The sequence below is a fragment of the Camelus bactrianus genome, chromosome 5, assembly GCF_048773025.1.
Source record: "Camelus bactrianus isolate YW-2024 breed Bactrian camel chromosome 5, ASM4877302v1, whole genome shotgun sequence".
Classification (NCBI taxonomy): domain Eukaryota; kingdom Metazoa; phylum Chordata; class Mammalia; order Artiodactyla; family Camelidae; genus Camelus; species Camelus bactrianus.
The window spans coordinates 41,162,092-41,187,497 of NC_133543.1; the positions used below are offsets into that span (position 1 = coordinate 41,162,092).

Consider the following 25,406-nt stretch of genomic DNA (forward strand, 5'->3'; position numbering starts at 1 on the left):
GCAGCGATTCCACGCGAACGAAAGGGAAAAAGTGAGAGTTTGGAGAGCAGGGGAGAAGGAAAGGGGTGGGGGTGGCGGTGACGCAGGGGCGCAGGCATTGACGCACCCGCCCGGCTGGGCCCAAAATAGCAGCAGCTCCAGCTTGGTGGCGCCCTCCCGGGTTCCCTTCCCCTTCCGCGAGGGAGCAGGGCGCGGCCTGGGGGAGCTTTCCTTGATCCCAGCAGTGGGCCAGGCTCCCAGCAGCTATTTTCAGGCAGTCGGAAACTCAAGCGCAGCCACGCTGGGGTGGCGGTTATTATTTTTTAATATATTCCTAGGAAAGCGGAGGCCGGGAGAACTTTGTTATAACCATCCCTCTCCATACACAAATACGCAGATCTAAGTAGTTATGTTCCCTCCACAGGCTCCTCCTCCCTTAAGCCATTAAAAAACACTTGGCTTTAGCCTGGGTTGAGTCTGCGGACAATTTCTAAATTCTCTCCCAGAGAGTGGGAAAGTGTGCTGGAGTTCTTAAAGTGAGTTCTAAGGAAGACAAACATTGTAATGTGATGCGTTATTCTATAATAGCAACCTGTCGAGTCTGGCTTCTTGATAACAGAGCCTTTGCCCAAGTCTTAAGGCACCCAAGATCAAGAGGCAGTTTTCACAGCAGCTTATTATAAGAATGATTAGTAACTAGAAATGGACTGAATAAATATAATTAAAATGGGGGGGGGGATGTGGCTTTTCCCTTTCTACTCTACAATCCGTAAGATTCTTCTCTTCAGAAATTCCTGTTTTAGTTCCTGGGAAGCGTGTCTTCTTAGGAGGACACACCGGATGCAAGACTGATAAACCGACTTAAACCAAGTATTAGGTAAGCTGCTTCCTGGGTTGGCGTCTTGGGTAGGACTCGGATGTTCTGGATGTGGAAAGAATCCAGTAGACATTAGAAAGTGTAAAGAACGACCACGCTCAAAACTCCAGACTCCTGTGTCCCCACCAGATTCTGATGGAACGAAGAAGTCTCAGGAGAACCGGCAATGCCTGTAATTGACTGATCCTGTCAGTAGGGGGCCTGACTCCACAACGTTCAGGAAGATGCACCCCACACACATACACACTCACACTCACACGCACATACGCACAAAGCTAGCTATTTACTACTTAGGCCAAGCCCCAGGAGAGCTTGCTGCAGGCCCAAATATTCATTTTCTGCTGGAATTCATAAATAAGTACAAATCTTTGATTCTCTTCTATTTTTCTCAAAAAAGGGAAACAGTTTAACACTGGAATTAGGTTCACAGTAGATTTTCTTTATTTCCTCCTGCCTATGTTTAGCTCACTGTTAGGTCACAGGAGGGAGAAGAATCAAAATGGTAATAAAATCTCTCATTTTATCACCAAGCAGTTCAAACTGGCATATAGTTTGGAAAAATGAAAGCATGTTTTAAAATCCTATGATTACATGTTTAAATAAATTATAGTTTAGAAGAGGATTCCTGTGGGTGTATTTGCTAGTACATAAGAGTATGCTTTTGTGCATAGAGGTTTAATTACACATATAATGGAACCAAAATGTAGAATTGAACAACCTTTTAGAAAATGTTAAAATGATGCTTTAGGCTAAAGAAAACTAAAATTCTGCATTTATATGACTGTAATCCTTCAAGATTCTTGAACATGAATAAATTCTTGAATACAAACTATTTAATAACTCAATTAAAATACAATAATGTTTTTTCAGGGCCCAGAATCTGATATAACTTTAAATCATTGCCATGTATAAATATGTAAAGCAACCCTAAATGAAGGTCTGTGTTCTTAAGAATTTAAAATAAATAGGAGTAAAAATTAGTCCTATCCATAAGTACCTCCTTCTTTTCAAACCAACTAAAATAAATTACAAAATTATTTCTCTCAGTATACAGTATTAGCACACCACTATATATAAAATGGATAAACAAGGATTTATATATTATGTGTAGCAGAGGGAACTATATTCAATATTTTGCAATAACCTATAATGAAAAAGAATCTGAAGCTCTACACCTGAAACTAACACAATATTGTAAATCAACTATGTTACATAAATAAATATATATATACATAATATTATATAACCTCAGAAAAAGCATTTAGAAAAGTAATGTTATTATATTATGTTTTATGATATTAACCAATACTAAGCTGAACATACTGGTACATGTATAGAAAAAATTATTTTAAAGAAGAAATGATACATCTAAACTAAAGTATTTTATTTTATGCATGGCTAGGAAGATTATACTTAATAAAACTGAGCTTTTGATATAATTTAGAGAGCAAACATGGATTTAATTCCATAGGATTTTCTATCTTAATGCATGGGAAAGGGGCCTTTGGGGATTTCGCTATTATCCCAAAATGTACTCAGAGTAGCCCTTGGCCCTTACAGTTCAAATATAATAAGCAGACACAACTTTTATGCTATTAAGAATCGAGGTAACTAAAGATGTTTCATAATAAAAGTAGCTAATGGAACCTATGTTAAGCATAAAAATGAGATACATTTTAAGTTATATTTGGACAAACTTCATGGCATTTGTTGCCATTCGGCAGGAAGTTTTATATTAGTGATAAAAGAAAGAAATTTTCACCTTGAAAAAAAATCAGCTTCTGAAAACACAAAATCATTTTTTAATATGGAAGGTTTTGGTTTCTTGCTTTTGCCATTTCATTTGCATTAATAAGATATTAAGTAACCAATCATTTGTTCCTTTTCTATAAGATGCTTAGGGAATAAGTCAATTGCTTAGCTGATAATTCATATTTTGGGTAGTTGGGGCTTTTACTCAGTTTTACCCAGCCCATTTTTCACTCAAAATCACTTAATGCAAAGACTTTAAAAATTATTTCCTACTTTGATTCAGAACTCACTTCTACAAATGGGTAAAGATGTGCAGAAGAAAGCAGCACTCTTCTTTTCTAGAAGCATCTACTTGTAAATTAAAATTATAAAACTGAACATATGGTAAAACCTCATGCCACTCAAAAAGTATTTTGCATAATAAAAACACTTCATCTTTTCTCTAATACTTGACTCTCAGTAACTATCTCCTAAATATTTGCTTTTAAATTAATCATTTAATATTTTCTTTCTGTTGTGGTGGTGGTAGTAAAATACACGTAACATAAAATTTTCCATCTTACATTTTTAAGTGTACAGTTCAGTCATGTTAAATACATTCACATTGTTGTGCCTCCATCACCACCATCCATTCCCCACAACTCTGCATCTTATAAAACTAACTCTGTACCCATTAAACATTAACTCTCCATTCTCCCCTTCTCCCAGCCCCTGGCAACCATCAATATTTTCTTAGGTAAGAATTTTTTTTGATTAAGCAAGGAAGGGTTAACTTTGGTTTTAGATTTCATTGCTAGTTTCAGTAAACATGGGTGTCATTAAAATGGACAAAGTCCTTAAAGACATTTTAAAGATTCTGAAAATAAGTTGCTATAAGCTAAGAAAATATCAAGGACACTTGAAATTCAGAAAGTAGCTAAGAACATTAGTAACCATCACAGTATTACATATATACATTTTCTTTTAGTTGACAAAATACATACACTTTGCATCAGTTCTTATATTTGGCTGGCTAGTTTCTGTTTTACCTTTAATGATAAAATAACCACTTGATTTTTTCCTTCAGACTAACTGGCATATAGAAACCTCTCAATTTAATAAAAAATGAAGATATGGTATTGACATATCATGACAAAGGCATATATGCCCTTTTCTCCATCATAATTCTGCAATTATCAAGCCTACAATTTGAACACTACAAAAGTAATGTATAGTAAGGACCCTTATAGTGATAAGTAATAAATCTAATTACCATATCCTTTGAATAGATGTAATATAAATTTCATTGCTCAATTTTAAGTTCTAAAGTTAACAGCATAAAGTTGAAGTTGAGTAATTAAGTAATCCTTATATAGACACTTATTAAAGTATTTATACATATTATCTTAAATCTACATCTATCATTTTGCCAATTAAAATTAGGACTTTAATTGCAATTAAGTAATTTAATTGCCAATTGAACAGCAAAATTGCTAAGTGACTAATTTTAATGCCTATTTTAATTACCAATCATGACTGGGGAGGGAGCTAATCAAGTTACATCAAGCAGTACCAGAGTAATGATGTGAAGAAAAAAAAAAAGTAGAACAAACATTCAAGGCTACATGCTTTAAAAAAAGAAACATAAATTAAAAAATGCAAACACAATCTTATAAATGTGTAAAAATACTGTATTTCAGTATCTGAATACAGAACATGAAAGAGAACAAGATTAATTAAAGAAGCTTCTGCCATTCTTCAAAGTAAGGAAAACTGAAACAAATTTCTATGTGGTATTTACATGGCCCTCACACTAACCCAGATAAAAACAAAACTGCATATAGTCAAGAATAAAAGACTGTTTCCTGCTTGGCTGGTTAAATATTTACAGATTGACAGTTAAAAAAAAAATTGTTTTTAACGAAAGGCTATAAAGGAGAGAAACAAGTTTCCAATGCAGCAACGTGGGTTTTGAATTTGAAAGGCAAACAGGACTAGGGCTGTGGGACTATATACTTTTCCTGATGGCTCTCCTCCCCACTCCCACTCACTGGAATGAAGTGTTCTATTAGAGGCCTGATGCCTATCCATAACTGGTCCCATGGTACCTTGAGAAAGGCATATATCTGTCCTATCTTAAATATTTTAAAACACATTCAAAATGAAAAATAAGAAAGCAGTTAGGGTTACAACACAATTAAAATTACTTAGAGCATGGGGAAATAATACCTTGTCCTAATAGTATTTTTTTGTTTTCAATTACAATATATATGCCCGCTCAAGATACGACTGTAAAGGAGCAGGCAACCAGAAACACTGGTGAGAATCTTGGCCAATGCAAACACATTTTTTAAAGTTTTCAAATTCAAACAAATTCTCCAGATTAGCAATATGGAAGGGCAATATTGAAAGAGGTAGGTGCAGTTGGGAGATCAAAAAATAGAAGTGATTCCCTGGTAGGCAATTAACAATGCTAGTACTTTCCAACGAGATCGCCTTGGCAGCCAGCCACCTTATCTAGAGTAACAATGGACATCCATCAAATCTTCATTTAAAATAAATCATGATGCAAGATACGTATCTTGTTTTTGTTACTGTATATGTATGCCAAATATACACAGTTTTTATCTACAAATGGGCCCAAAATTGCTCACATGTATGTAATATTATAACTTGAGAAAAAGCAAATATTGCTGCTTAGGATTTTATGTACTAATGCACTTGCATTCTGAAATGAATCACAGCAGGACTTTCAGCCTGGCTTTTGAAGAAGGACCACATTAATAATCACGGGGCTTGAAAAGAGCCTGCAATATCTGCTCATGACAATAACAGCTTTATAAGGTGAGTTCTGTGTGACTGATTAAAGGACACACTCCCTGCCTATTCAGAAGTCTTGGAGATGGAGTCATTATTGACAAGCTCACCACTGATCAAGGTTAAAACTCATCAAATGCTGATGCCACAGAGAGAAATAGTCTCAGCCACTAAAAGATTACCAAAACCAATGTCCATTAAAGGTTGCCATAACTCAGATCTTAATTTGTTCTGTATAAAATTTTCTGCCATTTATATACACAAAATATCTTATATGATAAATATTAAAATGATTGCCCTGACTCAAGCACTAGATAACGAATTATCAGCCATTAGAAAATGAAAAAAGGAGAAATATTATCTTGTAATTTCAAAATGATTCTGAAATTTGACATGACTGAAAATTTATACATTTTCAAACTATGTCTATTTTGTATATTTTGCAGTGTATCAGTTCACATGAATTAATATGGTTTACCTATTGTTGGAAGCAAAATCTTTTAAAAGATGTATGTCTATAGCTTTCAGATATTCCTTAATAGGTAAAAGTAAAAAAAAAAGTTATAGCAAGTTATTTTACCCTTAAATTATTTGTTTTTCAGTGCTGCCTCTCTGCATTAGTGAAAGAAAAAGGAGTGATACAGTAAAAGACAACCATGTTTATAATCTGAAATTAGAGGCAATTATTTAAACATTTTATTAGTCACCAGGATTTTTTTTTAAGGCTTGTTAAATATTACAGAAATCATTCCACTAGGATCTAACAGAAACCTCAGTATGCTGTCACTGTCTTGTTGATGGGGGAAAAAAAACAAACGACCTATACCACCACATACAGGATTCAAGTTAAAGTAAAAACAGTTGAGTGTGTTGGGGGAAGGAGGTATAGAAACTAGTTTGCTGAGGAGGTCCTTCTTATATTTCATATTCCTGAGCATTTTTCTGTAAGTTACTTTCCTAAGTTAAGGAATGACTGAAGTATAAAAACCCAGAGTTTCAAATAGTTAATAAATGGATTTAGGAGTTACACTGAAATGACTAACAGAATACATACTTTTCTTAGGGGTCCTTTAATTTTCTGGGTTCTTAAAGTATGGTGTTCCAAAAGATTGCTCTTAAGTAACTAGCTCTGAAGTCATATTCTCCCTCATCGATTAGTATCTGATCAGCTGTTGCCAACAGTTTTGCTAAATTTTATAAATTTTCTATCAGCCAGAGTTGGGGGGCAATACAAAAAACGGATTTTACAGCCAGAATAATTTGACAGAGCCCCTCAAACTACAAGTAGATGTTGTAAAATTTGAAATGTAGCTCTGTAGTTCAATTTATACCACAGGAACTGTGAGATGCTATCTTCCTGTTGTTATAACGTATCAGGTCAAGGGATATAAATTGTACCAGGTAATTCATTTTACCGTTCAGAGAGTCATTAAATTCCTCCCAGAATATATGTGATTGATATTCCTGGAGGTGAAAGGCTAAAGGAACCATATGGCAACATGTTGCATTCCGTATGCTATCTGCCCATTCGTGCTTAAGCTGCCATTAGCAACATCTGTACCTAACGGAAATCCAGCTGTGCCGACGCCGCCTGACGGAATTGTACTTGGGGGGGGGGGGGGATCTAGTTTAGCGCCATTAACTTGAGACTTAGAGTCTATCTACCAGGACGGATGGAAGCTTTCACAATTAGACGAGACGACACAAATGCTTTATTAAAGTTTAATTTTGAACTCCCAATTAGCGAAACTGCATTACAAATCGATTGCAATTTCCTAGAAGGCACAGCAAGTTCTCTGCCTGCCTGCCACGTGCGAGAGGCTCCGGAGCAAGCTTTCCCAGCTCCCGGCTGCAGAAAGGAGACGGTTCAGAGCTGGTCTCCGCATCTCAGGAAGTCCCTAAAACCCTCGCCAGCCCCTCCTTCCGCAGGGCGGGGGCGTTCGAGGACAGAACCCGCGGGGCCGGGCGGGGGGGGGGGACTCCAAAGTCCCCGGCATTGGGGCCGCGGGAGGAGAAGGGTGGGAACGGGCGGGGGAGGGGCGGCTCGGGGTGGGGGGGGCGGGGGTCCTCCATTATCTCGGCCTCTCTGGAGAGAGCTAGTCACGCAGAAGTTTCTCTTTCGCTCTTCGCGCTACACACCCAGGTTGGCTTCCTGCGCGCTGCTGAAGGGGGCGGGGTGGGGGCAGGAGTCCCAGAAGGGCCGCCCGGCGTCCACACCCACCCTACTCCGCTCCCCCGACCCCAAACAAAGCCCCCGCTCCAGGTCCTGGATACGTTACCTGCCCGGCGCTCCCGGCCCCTCGGTCACCGCTTCCCCCGCTGGGCGCGCCTTGGGCGGGTCCCGCTCTCCGGGACGCACAAAGTGGTCGCCCCCGGCCGGCTAAATCCCCCTCTCTAGTCAGGTTGTGGGGCAGGGAGGGGAAATGGGGGAGGTGGAAGCGGAGGCTAGGGCAAGGAGAACTTACTGATAACATTTGAAAAGAAAAAACAAAGAAAGAAAGAAAAGGAAAAAGCAGTTGGCGGGGCCCTGCCAGGGGCAGAAGAAGCCGGCTACCTTTCGGGGGTCGCGGGCGGGAGGGAGAGGGGTCGGGGAGCGGCCGCCCGCCCCCCTCCCCCGGCCCCCAGCGGCGGCGGCAGCTGCACACACAGAAGCCCATTGTCGCTGGTCCCCGCGTGCAGCCCCGCGGACTCGGCCCCGCGGCCAAGCGCGTCAGCGGCCCCGTCAGCCGGGCCGGGCTCCGTGACGCGCGCGCCACCCGCGCTATAAATAACCCGCTGCCGGGCGGCTCGGGAGGCTTTCCAGTGACGCCGGGGCGAGGCGCGGGAGGAGGAGGGCGAAAGGAAACAATAAAACCAACCGCCACTCTCCTCCCCGGCCTCCCTCCGCCCTCCGGGGCCGCCCTCGGCCCTTCCTGCCGAGCTCCCGGGCCCCGCCCCGGCCCACCCTGCCCGAAGCTCCGCGCGGGTTTGGAAAGGACCTAGCGGAAAGCACGTCCTCCCAGCCCGCGGGGACACCTGAGGGTCGGGACCCATCGCTCTCCCCCGGGGCAGGAGTACGGGCTACTTACACACCCAGGGACGGGACCGGGGAGGGAACTTGGCGACGAGTTTAGCGATGGAGTCGCCGTGTTAACTCCCAGATTGATTTAAACAACTTGATGCTTTCTCCACTCTCCAAGGCCCATTCTAGTACAGGTCGAATGTGTTTATGGCAATAAATCCTTAGTTAAAACAAAACACTTCCCTCTTAAACGTCCTAATCTAGCTTGAAGTATGTGCCTTGTTTGCACCTCATGGGGTTCTGCCTACGTCCTAGTCTATATCTGAACCATGTCCTTCCTTAAACTAAACCGGAACTCCACCGGAATTATTGATCGAGGTTTTTGTGGGGCCAGGCCTAAGTTACTGTTTTCATCTGGGAAGTTGTATAAAGGGTGCCAAGTAGAAGCAGCGTGGACGCGGGTTCCAGGACTCATGTTCTGAGTCCCAGAGCCTTTTTGCGTGATTTTGGTCTTGATTAAATCATAGGTCTTGAACAAATCATAGGCCTTGAACATAGAACATTTGCATTTTCCAAAGTCTATAATCTTTCAACGTTCTGGACTTTAATCAAGGCTATCAGTTAAAGGGGGCTTTCTCTATAGGTAAATTTTTCTGGGGACTTTCTGTTCTAGCTTCCATACTTAGGCAATTCTGTGTCACACCCAGATACTCCTCCAATTCATTAAGGTGCCCATATACAACTGGAAGTAGTCTTTTCTCCCAGAACTATCAATTAATAGATTAGTAAGATAGTAGCTTCTCCTGAGCAAAATGTCTCAGATATATGAACTCCACGGTTTCTGAGATGCTAATATATAATTTACAGATGCAAGCAAAGTTTTGAAGTGGCCAGGCATGGATAGAGTGAGTTAAACGGGCTTAGGAAATGGTTCTTGGTTCACAATCAAGACAAAATAGTGTAGTGAAGGATTCACCAGGCTGGGAGTTGGAAGACTAAGAAATTCAGGTTTATAGTTCCGTTTTCATTGTATCTCTCTTGCAGAAATCACAGCTTGTCTCTGCTTCAGTTTCCTCATCTTCAAAATGAAAGACCAGTGGTTTCTAAGCACCTTTCAATACTAACATTCTAGGACTCTACAGAATATAATTGTGTTCAGGTATAGAGTTACTAATGTGAACATCCAGTGTCTCATGGGAAAAAGATACCTAAATGTAGAATAATTCAGTCTTCTTACAATTCGTTATTTTTAAATTTTTTTCAAAAAGAAAATCTATTAGGGCCACTTCAGAAAAAGAATGAATTGACCTGTGCCATTAAAACTATTTTAGGAAGAAAAGATAGTTGTCACTATTTGCTTCATTCACATGACAGCAAACATAATTGTAATTTGATGATGTCTTAGGCCCTCTCCAACACCATATTCACCGTGTGAGTGAATAAATTATGAGAAGCAAAATATAGGATGAGGACCACTTTCTCCAAATTTGCCCCTGAACCTGGCTTCTATGGTCTTAGGAGGAAGTTTTCAATTAAAAGACACTAAATTGTTTATCAATGAGCGGTATTTATTAGACAAGCAAAAGTCATTTGATTGACCCTCACTAGGGAGTCAGAATTTGCCTTATTCTCCTGTCTCCAGGTTGGTGAAGGTAGAAAACATAAAAGCAGCAGAAACAAGTTCAGAGCCAAAGCATTTGCTTCACATAGACACCAGCAAAGTGTGATCACAACTAAAAGTTAACCAGTATTTTCCCGGTTCCCAAAGCACATCTGTCTCCCTTTCCCAGAAAATGTTATATATTTCTGATTTAATTTTATCTCTGTATCTTTCTTCTGAAGCTAATAAACAGGTATTTTTCCTTCGCTGCTACTTTCCTGAAACTCCCAGCTTCTCATACAGTTTTAAATTAAAACTTTTTTGTTTATGTCTTATCCTTTTTCATGTGGTCAATTCCATCCTCCATTATCCTTATCCTTGAAAGTTTAACAGAACGAGAATTAGAGTATCCAGGCTAAAATTGAAACATGCCAATTTTAGAGTGGAGAAAAAAGGTCCATTTGAGGACTAGAAGAAATATGGTGAAACAACCAGTCTCCTCAAAATAAAAAAAAAAAACCCCAGAACAATCATGCTGAAATTTGTGAAAATAGGAGATTGAAAATATGGAAATCTTTAATTTCGATCTCCTTGATACCATAAAGCTTGTTACCATTTTTTAAACAGTGAATGTTTTAGAATGTGGACATTTCTCAATATTTCCAAAGTTTCTGTCTGCCTGAAGTTAAATCCTTTGAAAAGACTCTTCTATGTTCACAGTATTGAAGAATTTATTAAAGAAACTACTGTGCACCCATGCCTTATTACTCAGTTAATCCTGATCTATATGTAGAGAGTGGTGCCAGCCAGGTTAAGGCTTCAAAGAAATGAGCATGAACATTTGCCATAACCTACACAGTATAGTTTGGATGATAGAAAATTCATTTTGGAAAATATCATTGAAGTTATAGTATAAGAAAATTCAGTAACCTTCAAATAGATAAATAGAAAGTTAACAAGAAAAGTGATAATGGATTCTCAGCATTGCAAATGAAAGGAAAGGGGCAATGGAGGTCACAGAGCTAGGAGCTTTCTGCATTAAAAAGCCAAGAAATTAAGGCAGGCAGTGTTCTTAAACATAAGGTTGACTAAATTCAGCAAAATTAACAGGATTTCCAACATCAGTTCTAAATATGAACAGATATACACAACTGGCCCTCTGGTAAGATTGTCCTGATTTTAATGGTTTATCCCCAAGCTGTACAGCCTTTGGTAACTCCTTGGTGGGATCCATCATAACAACTTTGTTCTTTCTGTATAAATTATAACATCAAACCAGGATTTGTTAACAGTGAATTTTTAAAAATTCTTTGTGAGGGTTCAGGGTCCCAAGTCTGTTTGTGCTCTGATCTATTCCTGGCCCTTCTTTACCCCTTTCTAGTCTGTATCACAGGGGAGCCAGTTCTGCCCTTAAGACTGGGCTACCAGCTGGGTATGACCAATGGAAAACAAGAGCCGGAAAAGGGAGGGCTGGAGGATGGGGAAAGCCAGGGTATTCTCCGTGCCCCCTCTCCCCGCCCAGCTCCTGCCAAATGCCCTGTGACTCCCTCCTGACCCTGGGCTCCAGTAACATTGTCTTTTCCCTTTATTCCTCCCGCTTAAGAATTGTAGTGGTGTTTTCCTATTCAAAATCACTTTTTGGTTTCTCTTCTCCCTTCTATCACCTGTCTTACAAATTCCTTAAATTAAATTCTCCGTGTGTTAACGTCTTTAGAACAGTTTCTGTTTTTCTGGTTGGAGCCTGACTCGATACACCCCATGGAAGGGCATTATTGGATTATATACATGGAAAACACTATTATTCCTTGATTTTCTTTTAGTAGAAATTTTTTTTTTATTTTTTAACGTGCTATTTATTTATAACGTGCTATATTAAACGTGCCAATATAGGGTTCAGTCCTCAGAAAAGCAGAAGGAAACTCAGCACATTAAAAAAAAAAGATCCTTTTTTCATGAATATAATGTTCAAAACTACAAACACAAAATATTATAAGCTTTACTGTTCATTAGTCAGAGCAGGGCAATATTTAACTGTGACTGATATATAAATTCCATACTAAAAAGAAGGGTGGCATATAATAGCTGTCAAGACTTAATTTACAACACACTTCTGTAAGGGCAGCTCATTCACTGGCTTATTTGCCGTGGTCTTCTCGTATGGGGGGGCGGGGATAGAGAAGAAAAGAAAAAATAAAACTTTGTATTTCTAATTTGAAATATCATGTGTGTGAGTCCTTGGGATACTATTTTGAGTCTAAATTATGTCTACACTTTTTTTCTTCCTGTGTTTTCTGCTATTGCTTCTCTCCTCCTTTCCCATCTCTGTAAACAGGTTTCCTGCTAGGTGTTGTTAGCATTGTCCCAAGAAGAGGCAAAAAGAAGGGCAAACAAAGATAATCTATGTGTATTTCTGGCTTTTTTTTTTTTTTTTATAGAATCCTAAATTCTCAGGGCAAAGGGTTTCAGGATGCAGATGTGAACTCCCAACATAGGCAAGAGTCTGTGAGAGAATACAGCCAACCCAGAGAGAGTGGATCCAAGAGATGGAGAAGGAGAATTGGGTGTTGAAGACATTTGAGCCTGGATCAAACTGTTCCTGGAGCAAGACCTATCACCTGACCCTCAACTTCTGTGAGTAAATCAATCCTCTTAACTAAAGTCAGTTGAAATGGAATTTTCTGTCGTTTGCATTGGAAAGAGTCCTAACTGATGCACTTGTCCCTAATACCTGTTCAAGGCCTTAGTGCTGGGGCTTAGTAAGTACAGAGCTTCGCTGAAGACTAACATTGATGCATCTACATGTGGTGTAATTTATTATATACTGCTACTGAGCAGGGGGAAGGAACATTTCATATTATCACCTAGGAAGTGGCATGTCAAAATCAAATGAGAGGAGGGTATAGCCCAGTGGTAAAGTGTATGCTTAGCATGCACAAGGTCCTGGGTTCAGTCCCCAGTACTTTCATAAAAAAAAATCAAATGGAAATGCTCATTTTTGGCTAAACCTCCAGGGTTTAGCCCTCCAGGGAGGATGAGACTCTCCCTACCACAGAGACCTTATTATTTCTCTATGTCCCCTACTAAACTGAGCTCCATGAGGGCAGGAATTTTCTCTAATTTATGTTGGAATTTTTAGGACCTAACCATTAGGCTATCTGCAGTTATTTGTGAATAGTGGAAATAATTGAATACATGAAATAAATAAATGTGGAAACAGACAGAGTTTTGTAGCTGGGACCTTGGAGTCCACCTAATCCTTGTGAATCAAACTATTTACCACAATAACAGGAATAGCAAAGTTATACATTCTAAGACAGTGGAAGGTTAAATTTTATCAGAACACATTGAATGATAGCATCCTTTATTTTATTCTTGCACAACTATAGAAATATATGACAGAGTTTAAGAATTCTCATTTTTAAAATTTGCTATCTTCCATCTCTTTTTTTAATGCAAGACCTTCTTTTCCTTTAAGTATTTCATTTCTTATGCATGTCTGTTTGCTCCCCACAAGTACGCAGTATTTGTGATTACAGAATATTTTATTCTAGTCAAGAACCAAAACATTAGTTCAAATAACAAACGAAATCAGATACTCAAAAGATCCAAGCTAATTATAACTGGAAAAAGACTCTCTGCCCACTTTACACACACACGCACACATTTATATCTATACTCTTTAATAATTCCATGATTTCAACATCTTTGTGTAAGAAAGGAGTTGCTGTCACTTGAAAAGGTTACTGTAATGCATCCTGTTTCTTACAGACCTATAGAAATACAGGCATGGTTAGAAGCGGGAGGGTGAACAGAGTGGGAATCGACATAACTCTGAATAAAAATGTAGCCAGTTAGCTCCATTTGGGGTAAACTCAGTGCTGATTATGTTATATTTAGGGAGATTTTTCTCTTCATTAATGTGAGTTGTCTTTGATAATTATTATTTGCTTTTGGGAGATATGTGTGTGTAGAATCCAGTGGATGATCAAGAAGAATGAGGTGGTAAATCTTCACCGCTACCCATAGGCACAAATTGAAATGCAAACTCTACCGGGGCTGTGCTGTTGGAGACCTTCTGTAGTATTATTTTGGACTGCCTGACTCAGGCTGTGGGAAAGGTATTGCTACAAATAATATCCTATGGGTTGCACTGGTTGGCAAAGGAGGCTGGACCCTCCATGAGATTAAACTACCAGGCATAGACAGTAAAGATACGTAATGTAGAGATACAAAGAAAGGTATTTTCTAAGGGGAGAATAAATAACAGCGGACCTTGAGACAGGGGTCTTGAGACAAGGAGGCAAGGCTAGGAATTGGGGTATGCTTTTAAGGGGATCTCTGTGTAAATAGTATGTTTTTTGTTGCTCTTTTCTTTTGAACTGTTGGGAAGTTTTATTCAACAAACAGTTTTTAATCTCTCCTCTATATTGTAATTGCCTTCATTTGTTTCAAATGTTCAGTTGTTGTTAACACCTCCACAGACTTGAGTGGTGGAGGTATGGGATAATCAAGGAAAAGAACAGCGTAGGGAAGTATAACCTTCTGCACATCTCACCTCCCCATGGACAGGGTTGTGGTCCCAGCTTCTGGCAAGTAGGAGGGAAGTGAGTGGTGGCCTGTGAAGGAGGAGAACAGGCACCTGAAAGAGCTATGGATGAGTAGCTAACTCGGGGCAGGGCAAAACCTCTCTTTGCCGAAGGCATCAGAGCTTCCTGTCCATTCTTCCTTTAAACACTCTATCACCGAACCTCCCTCTCCCTCCCCTCCAAAATCTGGCTCTTTCCTCTTTCTTCAATTTTCTTCATGTTTTACTTGGACTTTTGGCCACGACTGCCTATGTCATTTCCTGTCACCGGTCGCTTCCCTGTCCTGGTCTGATTCTACTCCACATCCCTGCCATGGTTGTCTTTCTGAAGAGTGCTGGCCTGTGACCTTGCCCAGTGCTTGGCTAGTACCTCCTAGAAAAAACCTTTTTGCCTGTTTACTGTCCTCGGGATTTCTATTGAAAGTTGCACCTTTCATTTGGAGAGGTAGGTATTCAAAGCTGGTAGACATTTGTTCATTAAGAGGTGTCATTAAAGTCATTTGTCATGCTCAGAGGATTCCATTTAAAGATTTACCCACTTAAAGATTACTCAGATTTTCAGTATTGAGACAGATGGCAACACAGTAGAAGCAGTGGTGTCCTGGAAAATCTGTCAGTTTTGTTTGGGAAAGTAAATGTTCATATAGTCAAAAGCCTTGTGGGATATGCTTAAGTAATTCCATAATTCATTAAATATTTCTGGTCCTAGATGAATTTGGGGTGGGGAGAGATAGTAATATGGGTCATGATAGAGGGCGTGGTAGGCTCTCTGAACACAGATTTTGGATACAAATGGACTAATTCTTGGCAAGGATCTTCACCGCTACACCTTGTCTTTATCGCATTACATCGGGGGCTTTTTTTACACACAGAGCTCACTTAATTGCCTGAAAGTTAGTTATGTATAGCATCTTCAAAAGTCTTCTGTGGAGTTAAGTGCATACCCACGTTTCTAATATGCATAATGGTTTATAAACACATAGAAGAGAAAGGAGGAACCTGAAAGTATGCCCCTCTATCCATCCCACTAAGTCAGTCATGCTGTTGAAAACAGACCCAGACATAGCTTCAAAATCCAGTCTGGAGCTCCCATCATCCCTCTCCTTTCATATCTTTGTCTATCTTGATTGAATGGATAGCATTAAGCTGATATATAGAGTCTTGTCCTCATCTGTATCATAGAGAAGTACACCACTGATGTCTTCATAAGTGACACTGATGTGAGATTTCTCCTATATCAGCAATGATGTTATAATACAGTCAACTTTGGTATTTAGTTTATATGCCTTAAATTCAAATGCTCTTCACCCACTGCTGCCCACATATACTGACAACTGTTCTGATCCCAGCAGGAGTAACAGATTTTATTTCTTAAGCATTGCAGAACTACAACTAGAGTGTTATTATTAGATGAAAGATCTCATACTGGCTTTGCAATGGAGAAAAAAGAAAGAACTAAGATGAAAATAATCTAGGCTATTTAAAAATGCTCCACATTCTCAAAATTGTAATTCAATTTTGTTTTCAAAGGTAACACATTCAAATGGATCAAAATTCCAAAGGTACAAAACTGTGTACAGAGAATAATTTCTGTCATACCCCTGTTCCCCTGCCATGCAGGCCTTTCCAGGCTAAACTAACGTTATAAAATGTTTGTATTTTCTCCCAGAGATAGTCTACATGTATACAAGCAAATGTGAGCTCACATATGTGTTTAAGTACTTATTTTGTCTATTTCCCTTAACTTATTTCAGAGTTGGTTTTGTATCAGTACATAAAGGGCTTTAATTTTTCCTGGTTGCATACTATTCCGTTCCTGGGATATACATAATTTATTTTTCCAGTATGGAGTGAATGTGTATTTAAGTTGTTTCCAATCTTTTGCTAACATGAAGATATTCCTGCACCTACTTCATTTGGCTTATGGATAGGTATTTCTTTAGTATAAACGCTTAGAGGTTGAATTTCTCTTGTGTTGGATCTCATGTTCCCTCTGGCCCATGTAATCCTCTTTTTCTTAGTGTTCTCCCCCAACTCCCCCTCCCCTCAACTTCCTCCCACCCCCCCCCCATACATTCTTGTAGAATATATCTTCCAGTAGCCCCAGAGCAAGATTTGGTTGCCAGTGTCCTGGGAATTAAGTGGGGAAGGGGCTCGAAGAGGGTGTTTTCAATCGAATATTCAGGTCTTCAACTGTGGCTGGCCACTATTAGTCCAAAGTAAAACCACAGCCTTATCCCAAGGTGAGGAAAGTCGGTCTCCCACTGGCATGGGGTTGGGAAGATCTGAGGAGATAATTGCTTCTCTGTCAGCTTTCAGCCAATCTCCTGTAGTAACGACCTTCCTTCCTTCACTTTCAGTTTCAGAATTACCTAGGGCTGTTGCTTCCTGAACCTTCTGAAGATTCTGTTGTTTTAATGGAGGCGTTTCTCAGCTTTCCTGTTACTAGCTTAGTTTCTACTCTTTGGGTCTGCTAAGTCGGTCAGGTTTCATTCACTTGTTTCCCAGTTTTCAAAAGTATATTGCTTTTATCATCTCTGTTCCTCCTTATTTCTTTGTGTCTTTTAAAAACATGCCCTTAAGATTGCTCTTCCAGGATGTCCTGAAGTGGTGGCAGTTGTGTGTGTGTTCAGTCTTACTTTAACCCGACACTGGCAGATTTGCCACTTGCCTGGAAAAGAGGATAAGAACCTCCTTATTCAATAAACTTCCAAGAAATTTAGGGATTTAGAATTTAATTTTATGCCATTAACTTAACATTGCCATATCAAAAATCCTCTCATTTCTTCATTTTAAGGAAATATTTAGAAATTGGTTTATTTCTCCATCACTAAGTTACTCAAGTTAAGCCTATGTCATATAAAGTGCCCATTCTGAAAAGGCAGACCTGTCAGCAAGTGAATCCTGTAGAAAATTATATATACTTATGATAGATCTTAAATTATAAATGATTTGTGTTATTTGGTCCCTTTTATCTAAAAACGGGCTCCTTGGTGGTCCTTTTGAAGAAGTTTCACATATTTTCTCTGAGGTCCTTGCAACTGGTCAAATTAGAGTAGTGTTGCAGTAATTGAAGTGAATCTTCAAGGAAAAAAATAAACTTAAAAATAGCACCTGTTTATTGCCCAGATATATCTGTTCCCTCTGCTTCGTTTTAGTCATAGCTATTTAATTTCCTGAAACAAAACACAAACAGATTTTTCACTAATGTCAGTCCTGCAGAGCTAGCATAGGACAGAAGAGCAGCTGTACTCGATTTCGTCTTATGCATCATCAACAAAATTGGCAGCGAAGTTCTGATTTCAGAGCCTTTATGGTTAATGATGATGTACAAGCTGTGCTTGATTTTCAGATACAAGACTGATCTTTGCTGACAGAAAAATCTATTTTTGATTTGTAAATTGAGCAAATCTGATGCAAAATTATTGATGTAGGATAAACGCAGATCATGAAGATAGCATTTTTAGACTCACATTTCTATCTAACCATAAAACTACTTCAGTTTATTATTATTATCATCATCATCATCTTTATAATTATTAGCATTATGATGATGGTAACTAAGTAACTAAAATTGCAGTTAAGGTTTGTGAATGAGTCATATATCGATAAGTGTCCTAACTTAAGAATGTGACTGCAATGAAAAGGAGCAACAGAACTAATTAGCAATCAATTCTATTAGCATCCCTGTTCTGGGTATAAGGCTAATTCAGAATCAGGTTGCAAGTGATCATGGGTAAAATCTTCTGACATTATGTAAAGAATGGTGGAGCAGATAGGTGTGAAAGAGGGAAAAAACGTTTTCTTGATTATAAGTTCTTTGACAACAGCATTGCTTTGAGCAGCTACTATATTTTTTGAAATCATACAAATCAATTTTATCATACTTGCTAATGGTGTACCATTGAATTTTAAATAGAAGCAGCAACATTGGCTTTGTGCAATTTATGGAGCAATAAAATTTTGTCTTAGATGTTCTCTCATCTTGTTGCTGTTTAGGAGCTTCCCCACACATACCCGCTTCTTTCATGCTGCCTCTTTCCTGGAGGTAGTACTCCCTACCTCCTGCTCTGGCTTGCTTCTCCCTTATTCCATACCTGTCACTCCTTAACCTTATCAAAACTTACCTGCCCTTTGTCCCATTCCTTTAAGATTTTGCAAGGACACACATGTTAAGAGCTTGAAAATGTTTATTTTTAAAATATGTTATCTTTCTAGGAGTACAGATTTGCATTTTTAAGAGGAACTCTAGAAGACCTATTGCCAGCAGTAGAAATGTCACATCTTTCTGTCTGTCAAGAGTGGCAAAAATCCATATCCTACAATAACTGGCTTTTACTTATTGATTCTACCCAGCTTAAAAATGTGTGTTTCTGAAGCATAATGAGATAGAGATTAAGATCAAGGGCTTTGCAGTCAAATGGATCTAGTTTTGAAACTCAGCTCTGCCACTTACTAGCTGTTAGTCACAATTACTTATCTTTAAGATGGGACACCAGTACCCACCCCATAAGGTTGTGGGGAGAAGTAAATAAATAAATGCATGTAAAATTATTACTATAATGTTGAGAAACAGTGAAGGTTTAACAATTGTGAACTATTATTATTTACACGATTGATATATATTCAAATATTCTTTGTAAATTATTGATTTTTCTTGGTCTCAAATATATGTCCTATATAAATAAACCTAAGTAAACCAAGAATATGTAAGACTTTGTTTCCCCAAGACTCTGCATATAATAATTGCTAAATGGATATCAAATTTTATTTAATCTATTATGAAATATCTTTGATTGCAGAATATATTAATAAGGAAAAAAGATAGGTTTTCACACTAATGTACTTTAATTGAATCAAATCATTTTGTGGTTTTCTTCAGTAAGATCAAATGAAACATTTTCTTAAAAGACAGTTCCATGTCTTTTGTCATCAGTGTAACAGAAACCTCACAAGTTATAAGCAATAAACCAGTATTCCAGAGTTCAATTTACTATTAAGAAGCACATTAGATACCTTTAGATTACTAGCAAAGTACAGCAAATTATACTCCAGGGATCTTAAAGAGTTAATATCTCCCTATAAAGTGCTACCTGTTTCATTATCAAGGAATAATTTAAACATTTGGAGAATCTGTTTCAATAATATCAACAAAAAAACAACTGCATCAGTAATGTTTGGTCCGGTTCTGTAGGGTATAATTGGTGGGCTGGGAGTTTAAAAAAATCTTTTAGAAATGGGGGTAAAAACCTGCTGCTCAAGAATCATTAAAAATGAGCATCTAAGAGATCATCTCCAGGTAGAGTTTACTTAGTATTTGCAGGGAACTTTAGCCCAAAGATTTTTTTTATATTGAAGTGTAGTTGCTTATCATTCTGGATTATACTAGGCCACTTAAAAGCAGATGTCCTCGCCAAAACTCAATGCTTCTTGCCCCACCATAGCAGTTCTGTGTCAAGGTCTTCTCTTATCCCTGGCTGACACACCTGGGGGCTATGGGAGCCAACATATGCTTGGTAGTGTCACATCTCCCATCTTAAAGTGGCTATCTTTCTTCATTTTGACCCACATTTCTGCCTCTTACCTCAAACATCACCAGAAGCTTATGCTCACTTTATTACCTGCTGTTTTTATTCCCCATGTGCCAAATCCAGCCCACTGCCTGTTTTTGTAAATAAAGTTTTATTGGAACACAACCATGCCCATTTCTTTACATATTGTCTAAGGCTGCTTTCACAAGAAAAAGACAGAGTTGAGTAGTTGTGACAGAGGCCATCTGGCCTGCAAAGTTTAAAATATGTCTATATGATTCCTTATAGAAACAGTTTGCCAATCCCTAGCCTACACCTTCGTCCTCATCCTACTCTGTACGTCTACTCTTCTGACCTGTTCTTTCCCTTCTGCTGCCATCCCTTCCACTCTGCCACCTGGAGCTAACAGCTCATCATCAACAGACTTGTCTGCATCCTCAGCTTCATTTCTTTGCTTAAGTAAGGACTCTAAGTAAAACCTGGATGTGCTCTGTTGAAATCACTTCTGATGCATCACAGTCAATGTGAGCTGTTTTTCTTTTATATCCTACCTAACCTCAAGCCTGATCCTGGCGTGAGAGTTCTCCTTACCTTCTCCTTCCAAACCCCCAGCTCTTTGAAGTTTGTGCCATCAGACTTTGTCACCTTCTACCCCTCTTTTTTATTGCCATATAGAGAACTCAGTTGCTTTCGTTATTTGATAACTTTAGCACCTGGCTCATTATCTTTTTATTATTCTGCCGTTATTCTCATAGACTTCCTTCTTACTGACTTGAGTACCCACGTAGATGATCTATCTAATACCTGAAACTTAGTTTCTAGACCTCCCCACTTTACAATAGAATGATGCTATATTTTACCCACCCTCAGTCACTCTCTCCTATGGTTCATACTTTTGACCTTGAGATCATCAATAACTCCATCATCTCCCAAATTTCAGGTTCAGGCATGTCATTCTCTGGCTACTGCTTCCCAAACTAAACGGCTCGTTAAATCAAGTACACATACACAAACAACATTTTGACTTCATTAAGATGTTCCAATCTGTTGGATTTGTGACTGTATCACTATGAGTCTGCCCTTCCCAGGTCCTCTCTTCCCTCTGTACCCAGCTTAGGTTCTGTAATACAGTATGAAGCCACTCGTTGACAACACCCTTCACTCCTTTCTTTCTGCCATCATCTCTCACCTGACTGAGTTGCAATGCTGGTTGCACCCAGTAGTCCCCATGCACCAAAACAACTGAACAGTGATGAGGACACAAAAGCTGTGTTGGTCAGTATCACTTTAAATGCTGGCTATAAATCTCAAATGGGTAGTTCTATTAGTCAGGATTTTCCAAAGAAAGAAACCAATAAGAGATAGATAGATAGATAGATAGATAGATAGATAGATAGATAGATAGATAGATAGATAGATAGAAGATAATAAGAAATTGACTCATATGATTATGGAGTCTGAGAAGTCCTGAGACCTGTAGCTGGCAGGCTGGAAACCCTGGAAAGTGAATGATGTAGTCCCAGTCCATGTCCAGAGGCCTGAGAACCAGGAAAGTCAATGATGTAAGTTCTAGTCCAAGTCCAAGTGCGAGTCCAAAGGCAGAAGACCAATGTCCCAGCCCCAAGACAGTAAGGCAGAGAGAGTGAATTCTCTTTTCCTCAGCCTTTTTGTTCTGTTCAGGGCTTCAGTGGATAGATGACAGTCTGCTTTACTCAGTCTACCTGTTCAAATGTAATCTCATCTGAAACGCCCTCACAGATACACCCAGAATAATGTTTAACCAAATATCTGAGCACCTTTTGGCCCAGTGAAGTTGACATATAAAATTAACCATTGCGGCATCAATCAAGAGCTATCTTATTACTTCCATAGGACTTTTGCATTCCCACTTTCAAAATGATAATTTCACATCTTGTCTTTACTCCTTAAATCTCATAACCTCTTTTACTCTCCACACTCTCAGCTTATAACATTGCTTCATAAATCACTGAGAAAATGGAAGTAATTCAGTAAGAGTTCCTTCACCTTTGCAACCTAAATCTGTCTACCCACCTCACTCTACGCCTGTTCTCTGCCTGCTTTGTTTTATTATGGAGCGGGTGTCTCTGCTGACATCACGGGAACAGCCCTCTAGCTCTGCTCGGGGTCCCATTCCCTGTTTCCTTATCAAGGGCTTGGTTTCTCAGTTGTCTCCTCCTTCTCTCCTGAACCATCATTCTTTACTTGATTACTCTCACTGGCATAAACCATATCAGTAACTCCTTTCTTAAACACACCCCCCCCCAAGAACAAAACTCCTACTACAGCAACAACAACAAGAACAAAACAGCAGCAAAAAGACCCTCACTTCACGTTACATCCTCTTCCAGGGGTCTCTTGAGCCTCCATCAAAGCGTTTTCTAAGAGAAGTCTTCCCTGTCTTCCCACATTGTGAGTAGTCACACAGGTGCTCTTTATCATATCTATTTGAAGTCTCCACGTTGCGTTTAAAACAATCCCTTCTATGTATATATATTGATGGTGTGTGTTTGCTGTTTTTCTCCCCCCAGTATTATATAAGCTCTGTGAAAGCAGGTATCTTCTCTGTCTTTTCACCTCCATGTTATCAGCACATGAGACAGACATAGAGGGTCTTCAATAATGATTTCTCCAATGACTAAATAAATGAACTATTTCCCTTTTTTTCTGTCTATTGCTAGACCATAGGATTCTCAAGGGCAAGGACTTTGTGCCTTGTATATCTTTGTAGTTGATTTCACAAACACTTGCTGAATGAGTGAATGAATCATTGATATAAATGAGCAATAACCTAAAGATAAAAGTTATTAACATAATGTTCTACTTTTAAAATTTGCATTGGCATTTTTACTTAAAGAAATCAGAATGATTTCTTTTAGGTTTATACTAATTCCTTTTAAACTAGTGCTAATTTGTGTGACTTATCCATATGCATCTAAATTAATTTTTCTAACTTTAACTAAGACTTATAAATAAATAAGTGTACATATATGTATGTAGATAGATGGCTATATATACACCTACCCACACATATATAAAACATATGTTAGTCCTGTTCTAAGAATCTGCCAAACTCTCTTGGTAAGACTTGCCAATTGCAATCATGTGACAGGATGACAGTTCTCTTCTCTGGGAGAAGTCCAGACTTCCAGTGTCTGGGACAGAAATAATATAGACCAAGAAACATATATAGCTGATGATGGATGATTTTTGGCTCCCATAATGTGAGGTTTGGTTTCCTTATTGTGAGACTTTGAAAATCATTAGACCAGAAATTATTTTTATTTCTTCTCAGCTAAAAGTTTTCTTTCTCGTATTTCTGTATGCAAGCATACTGCAAAGATAATTTGCCTGGTCAATATGGGTTTATACTAAACTCTACCACTTAATGAAAGTGTGAGATCTTTTTGCCAGTTTAGCTGCCTTATTTTATTGGCTTAGCAAGCATGTGTCCAAATATACCCAATTACGGATGCTTTCCTGGTGTCCTTGTTACGGTACTACTTAAGAGGGAAGGTGGTCCCACTCTCTGCAAAACTGATTCTGAGGTGATGACAGGGACACTTCAGCGATTGCATTTTTGCACACAGAGGGGGCAGCAGTTAGGAATGCTTTCAGCTGCAAGCAACACAGGAATCAACTAGCAGTGACTTCAACAAACTTTGGCTCAGTGGCTTAATGACACTAAGGCTGCGTCTCTGCAGTGCAAGTGACCTTCCCCTCAATGTCAAATGATGGCTGCAGCATGAAAGTGTACTAGTGGCCTTGTCTCAGCAAAAGCATGTTTCTGATGCAGGAAGCAGGAGGTGTGTGGGCAAGTGATCTTTCTCCTTGAATATTGTCTTCTCATCAAAGAGAGAAAACCCTTCAACAGACTTCTCTTTACATCTTCTTGGCTACAGATTGGTCCCACGACAGTCCTCAGACCAGCTGCTGAAGCCACATTTCCTGAGAACTAGAGATTGTTGTCTGATTTCTGAACAAATTTGGGGCTCCATTTGAAAGAGTAAAAAGAGGAATGGCCTTTTCGTTGGCAAGGAATACTGTTTCCCACAGAAGCTACCGAGAACACTCATGAGGCTTCAAGGAAAAGATCTTGCTTATGTTGAATCTTAAATTCAGGTAGAAGTTGGCCAGGTGAATAGTTCGGAAAGGTTGAAAAGGCAGAAAGAGCTCATTCTGCAAGTGTAGGGGACAATCAGGGAACTGCACATAATTAGAGCTGGGCATTCTTTGTGTGTGAAAGAGTGAGAGAAGAGACTGCAGAGGTGGCAGGAGTCTTGTCATGAAGGCAGCGTGGAAGCTGGGAGTCAAGTTCTCATACCTTCAGGCTTTCATGCTGAGCTTGTTAAATTTGCAAATAAATACCTGTCTGGGCTTCCCACCCTCCTGCCCCGCCCCACCATACCTGGCTAAGAAAATCTAGACAATACTGTCATTTCTCTCTTTAAAAAAAAAAAAAGAAAAGACAGAGCAGTTATTACTTTGAATTACCTGCTCTCTCTCTCTTCGCCTAGCTAGATCTTGCTTGGGGATTTTTCAGGTGTTTGCTAAGCCAGACTGTACTCAATGCGTTATAGAGCCTCAGAGGACTTGCCAGCTACGTTTCCTCCGCTAAAACCTTTGGAGAAAAGAAGCTGAGTGCTTAGAATGAAACCAGTCCTGCTACCTTGATCATTATCGATTAGACCAAGGGATCAGTACCTGAGCCAAAAGCTACCCAATAGGAATGCACCTGATTAGGTAACACAGACAGACATAATCAGATCTTCTCACTGTCAGAAGGTTAATAGGGTGAGGGGCCAATGCCAGAAATATCAGGAGCAGAGGCAAGGTGAGGGGAGGGGGGAGAGGGGAGAGAGAAAAACGGCTAGAAAGAGAATAAGAGAGAGGGAAAGGGAAACAGGTGAGCCCTAGAAGTGAACACAGTTAAGTCTTTGCTCTTGAAAACTGGAGGAAAAAAGAACATTGAATGTGTCAACTATGGAACAGTTCTTTAGTGACCTGGATTGTATTGTCATCACACTGTAGAAGTCATTGAGTCTATATTCAAAATGCTATAGTAGAATATAATCCTATTCCCCCAAAGAATATGATATATTCAGATAAAATCACTGATGAAGGTTGCAATCATAAATTATTTTGGGTCAGGTTGAATTGCTGCTCACCTTCCAGGTGTGAGTTCTCTGGGAATGGTCATGCCCCTGTTTCCTTCCTGTGAGCTTGTGGTCAGTGGCGCATAGAGAAGACTTCTTTTCTTTGCTGGG

The 25,406-nt window shown here is 39.3% G+C and overlaps 1 protein-coding gene across 1 annotated transcript in view; it reads left to right on the forward strand.

Moving 5' to 3' along the window:
- The first annotated feature begins 12,523 nt into the window (after positions 1-12,523).
- GPD2 (glycerol-3-phosphate dehydrogenase 2) overlaps positions 12,524-25,406 on the forward strand; it is a 193,444-nt gene continuing 180,561 nt past the window's right edge. Inside the window, exon 1 of the mRNA XM_074363688.1 lies at positions 12,524-12,636. The gene's annotated coding sequence lies outside the window, so the exon portion shown is untranslated. The remainder of the gene's footprint in view (positions 12,637-25,406) is intronic.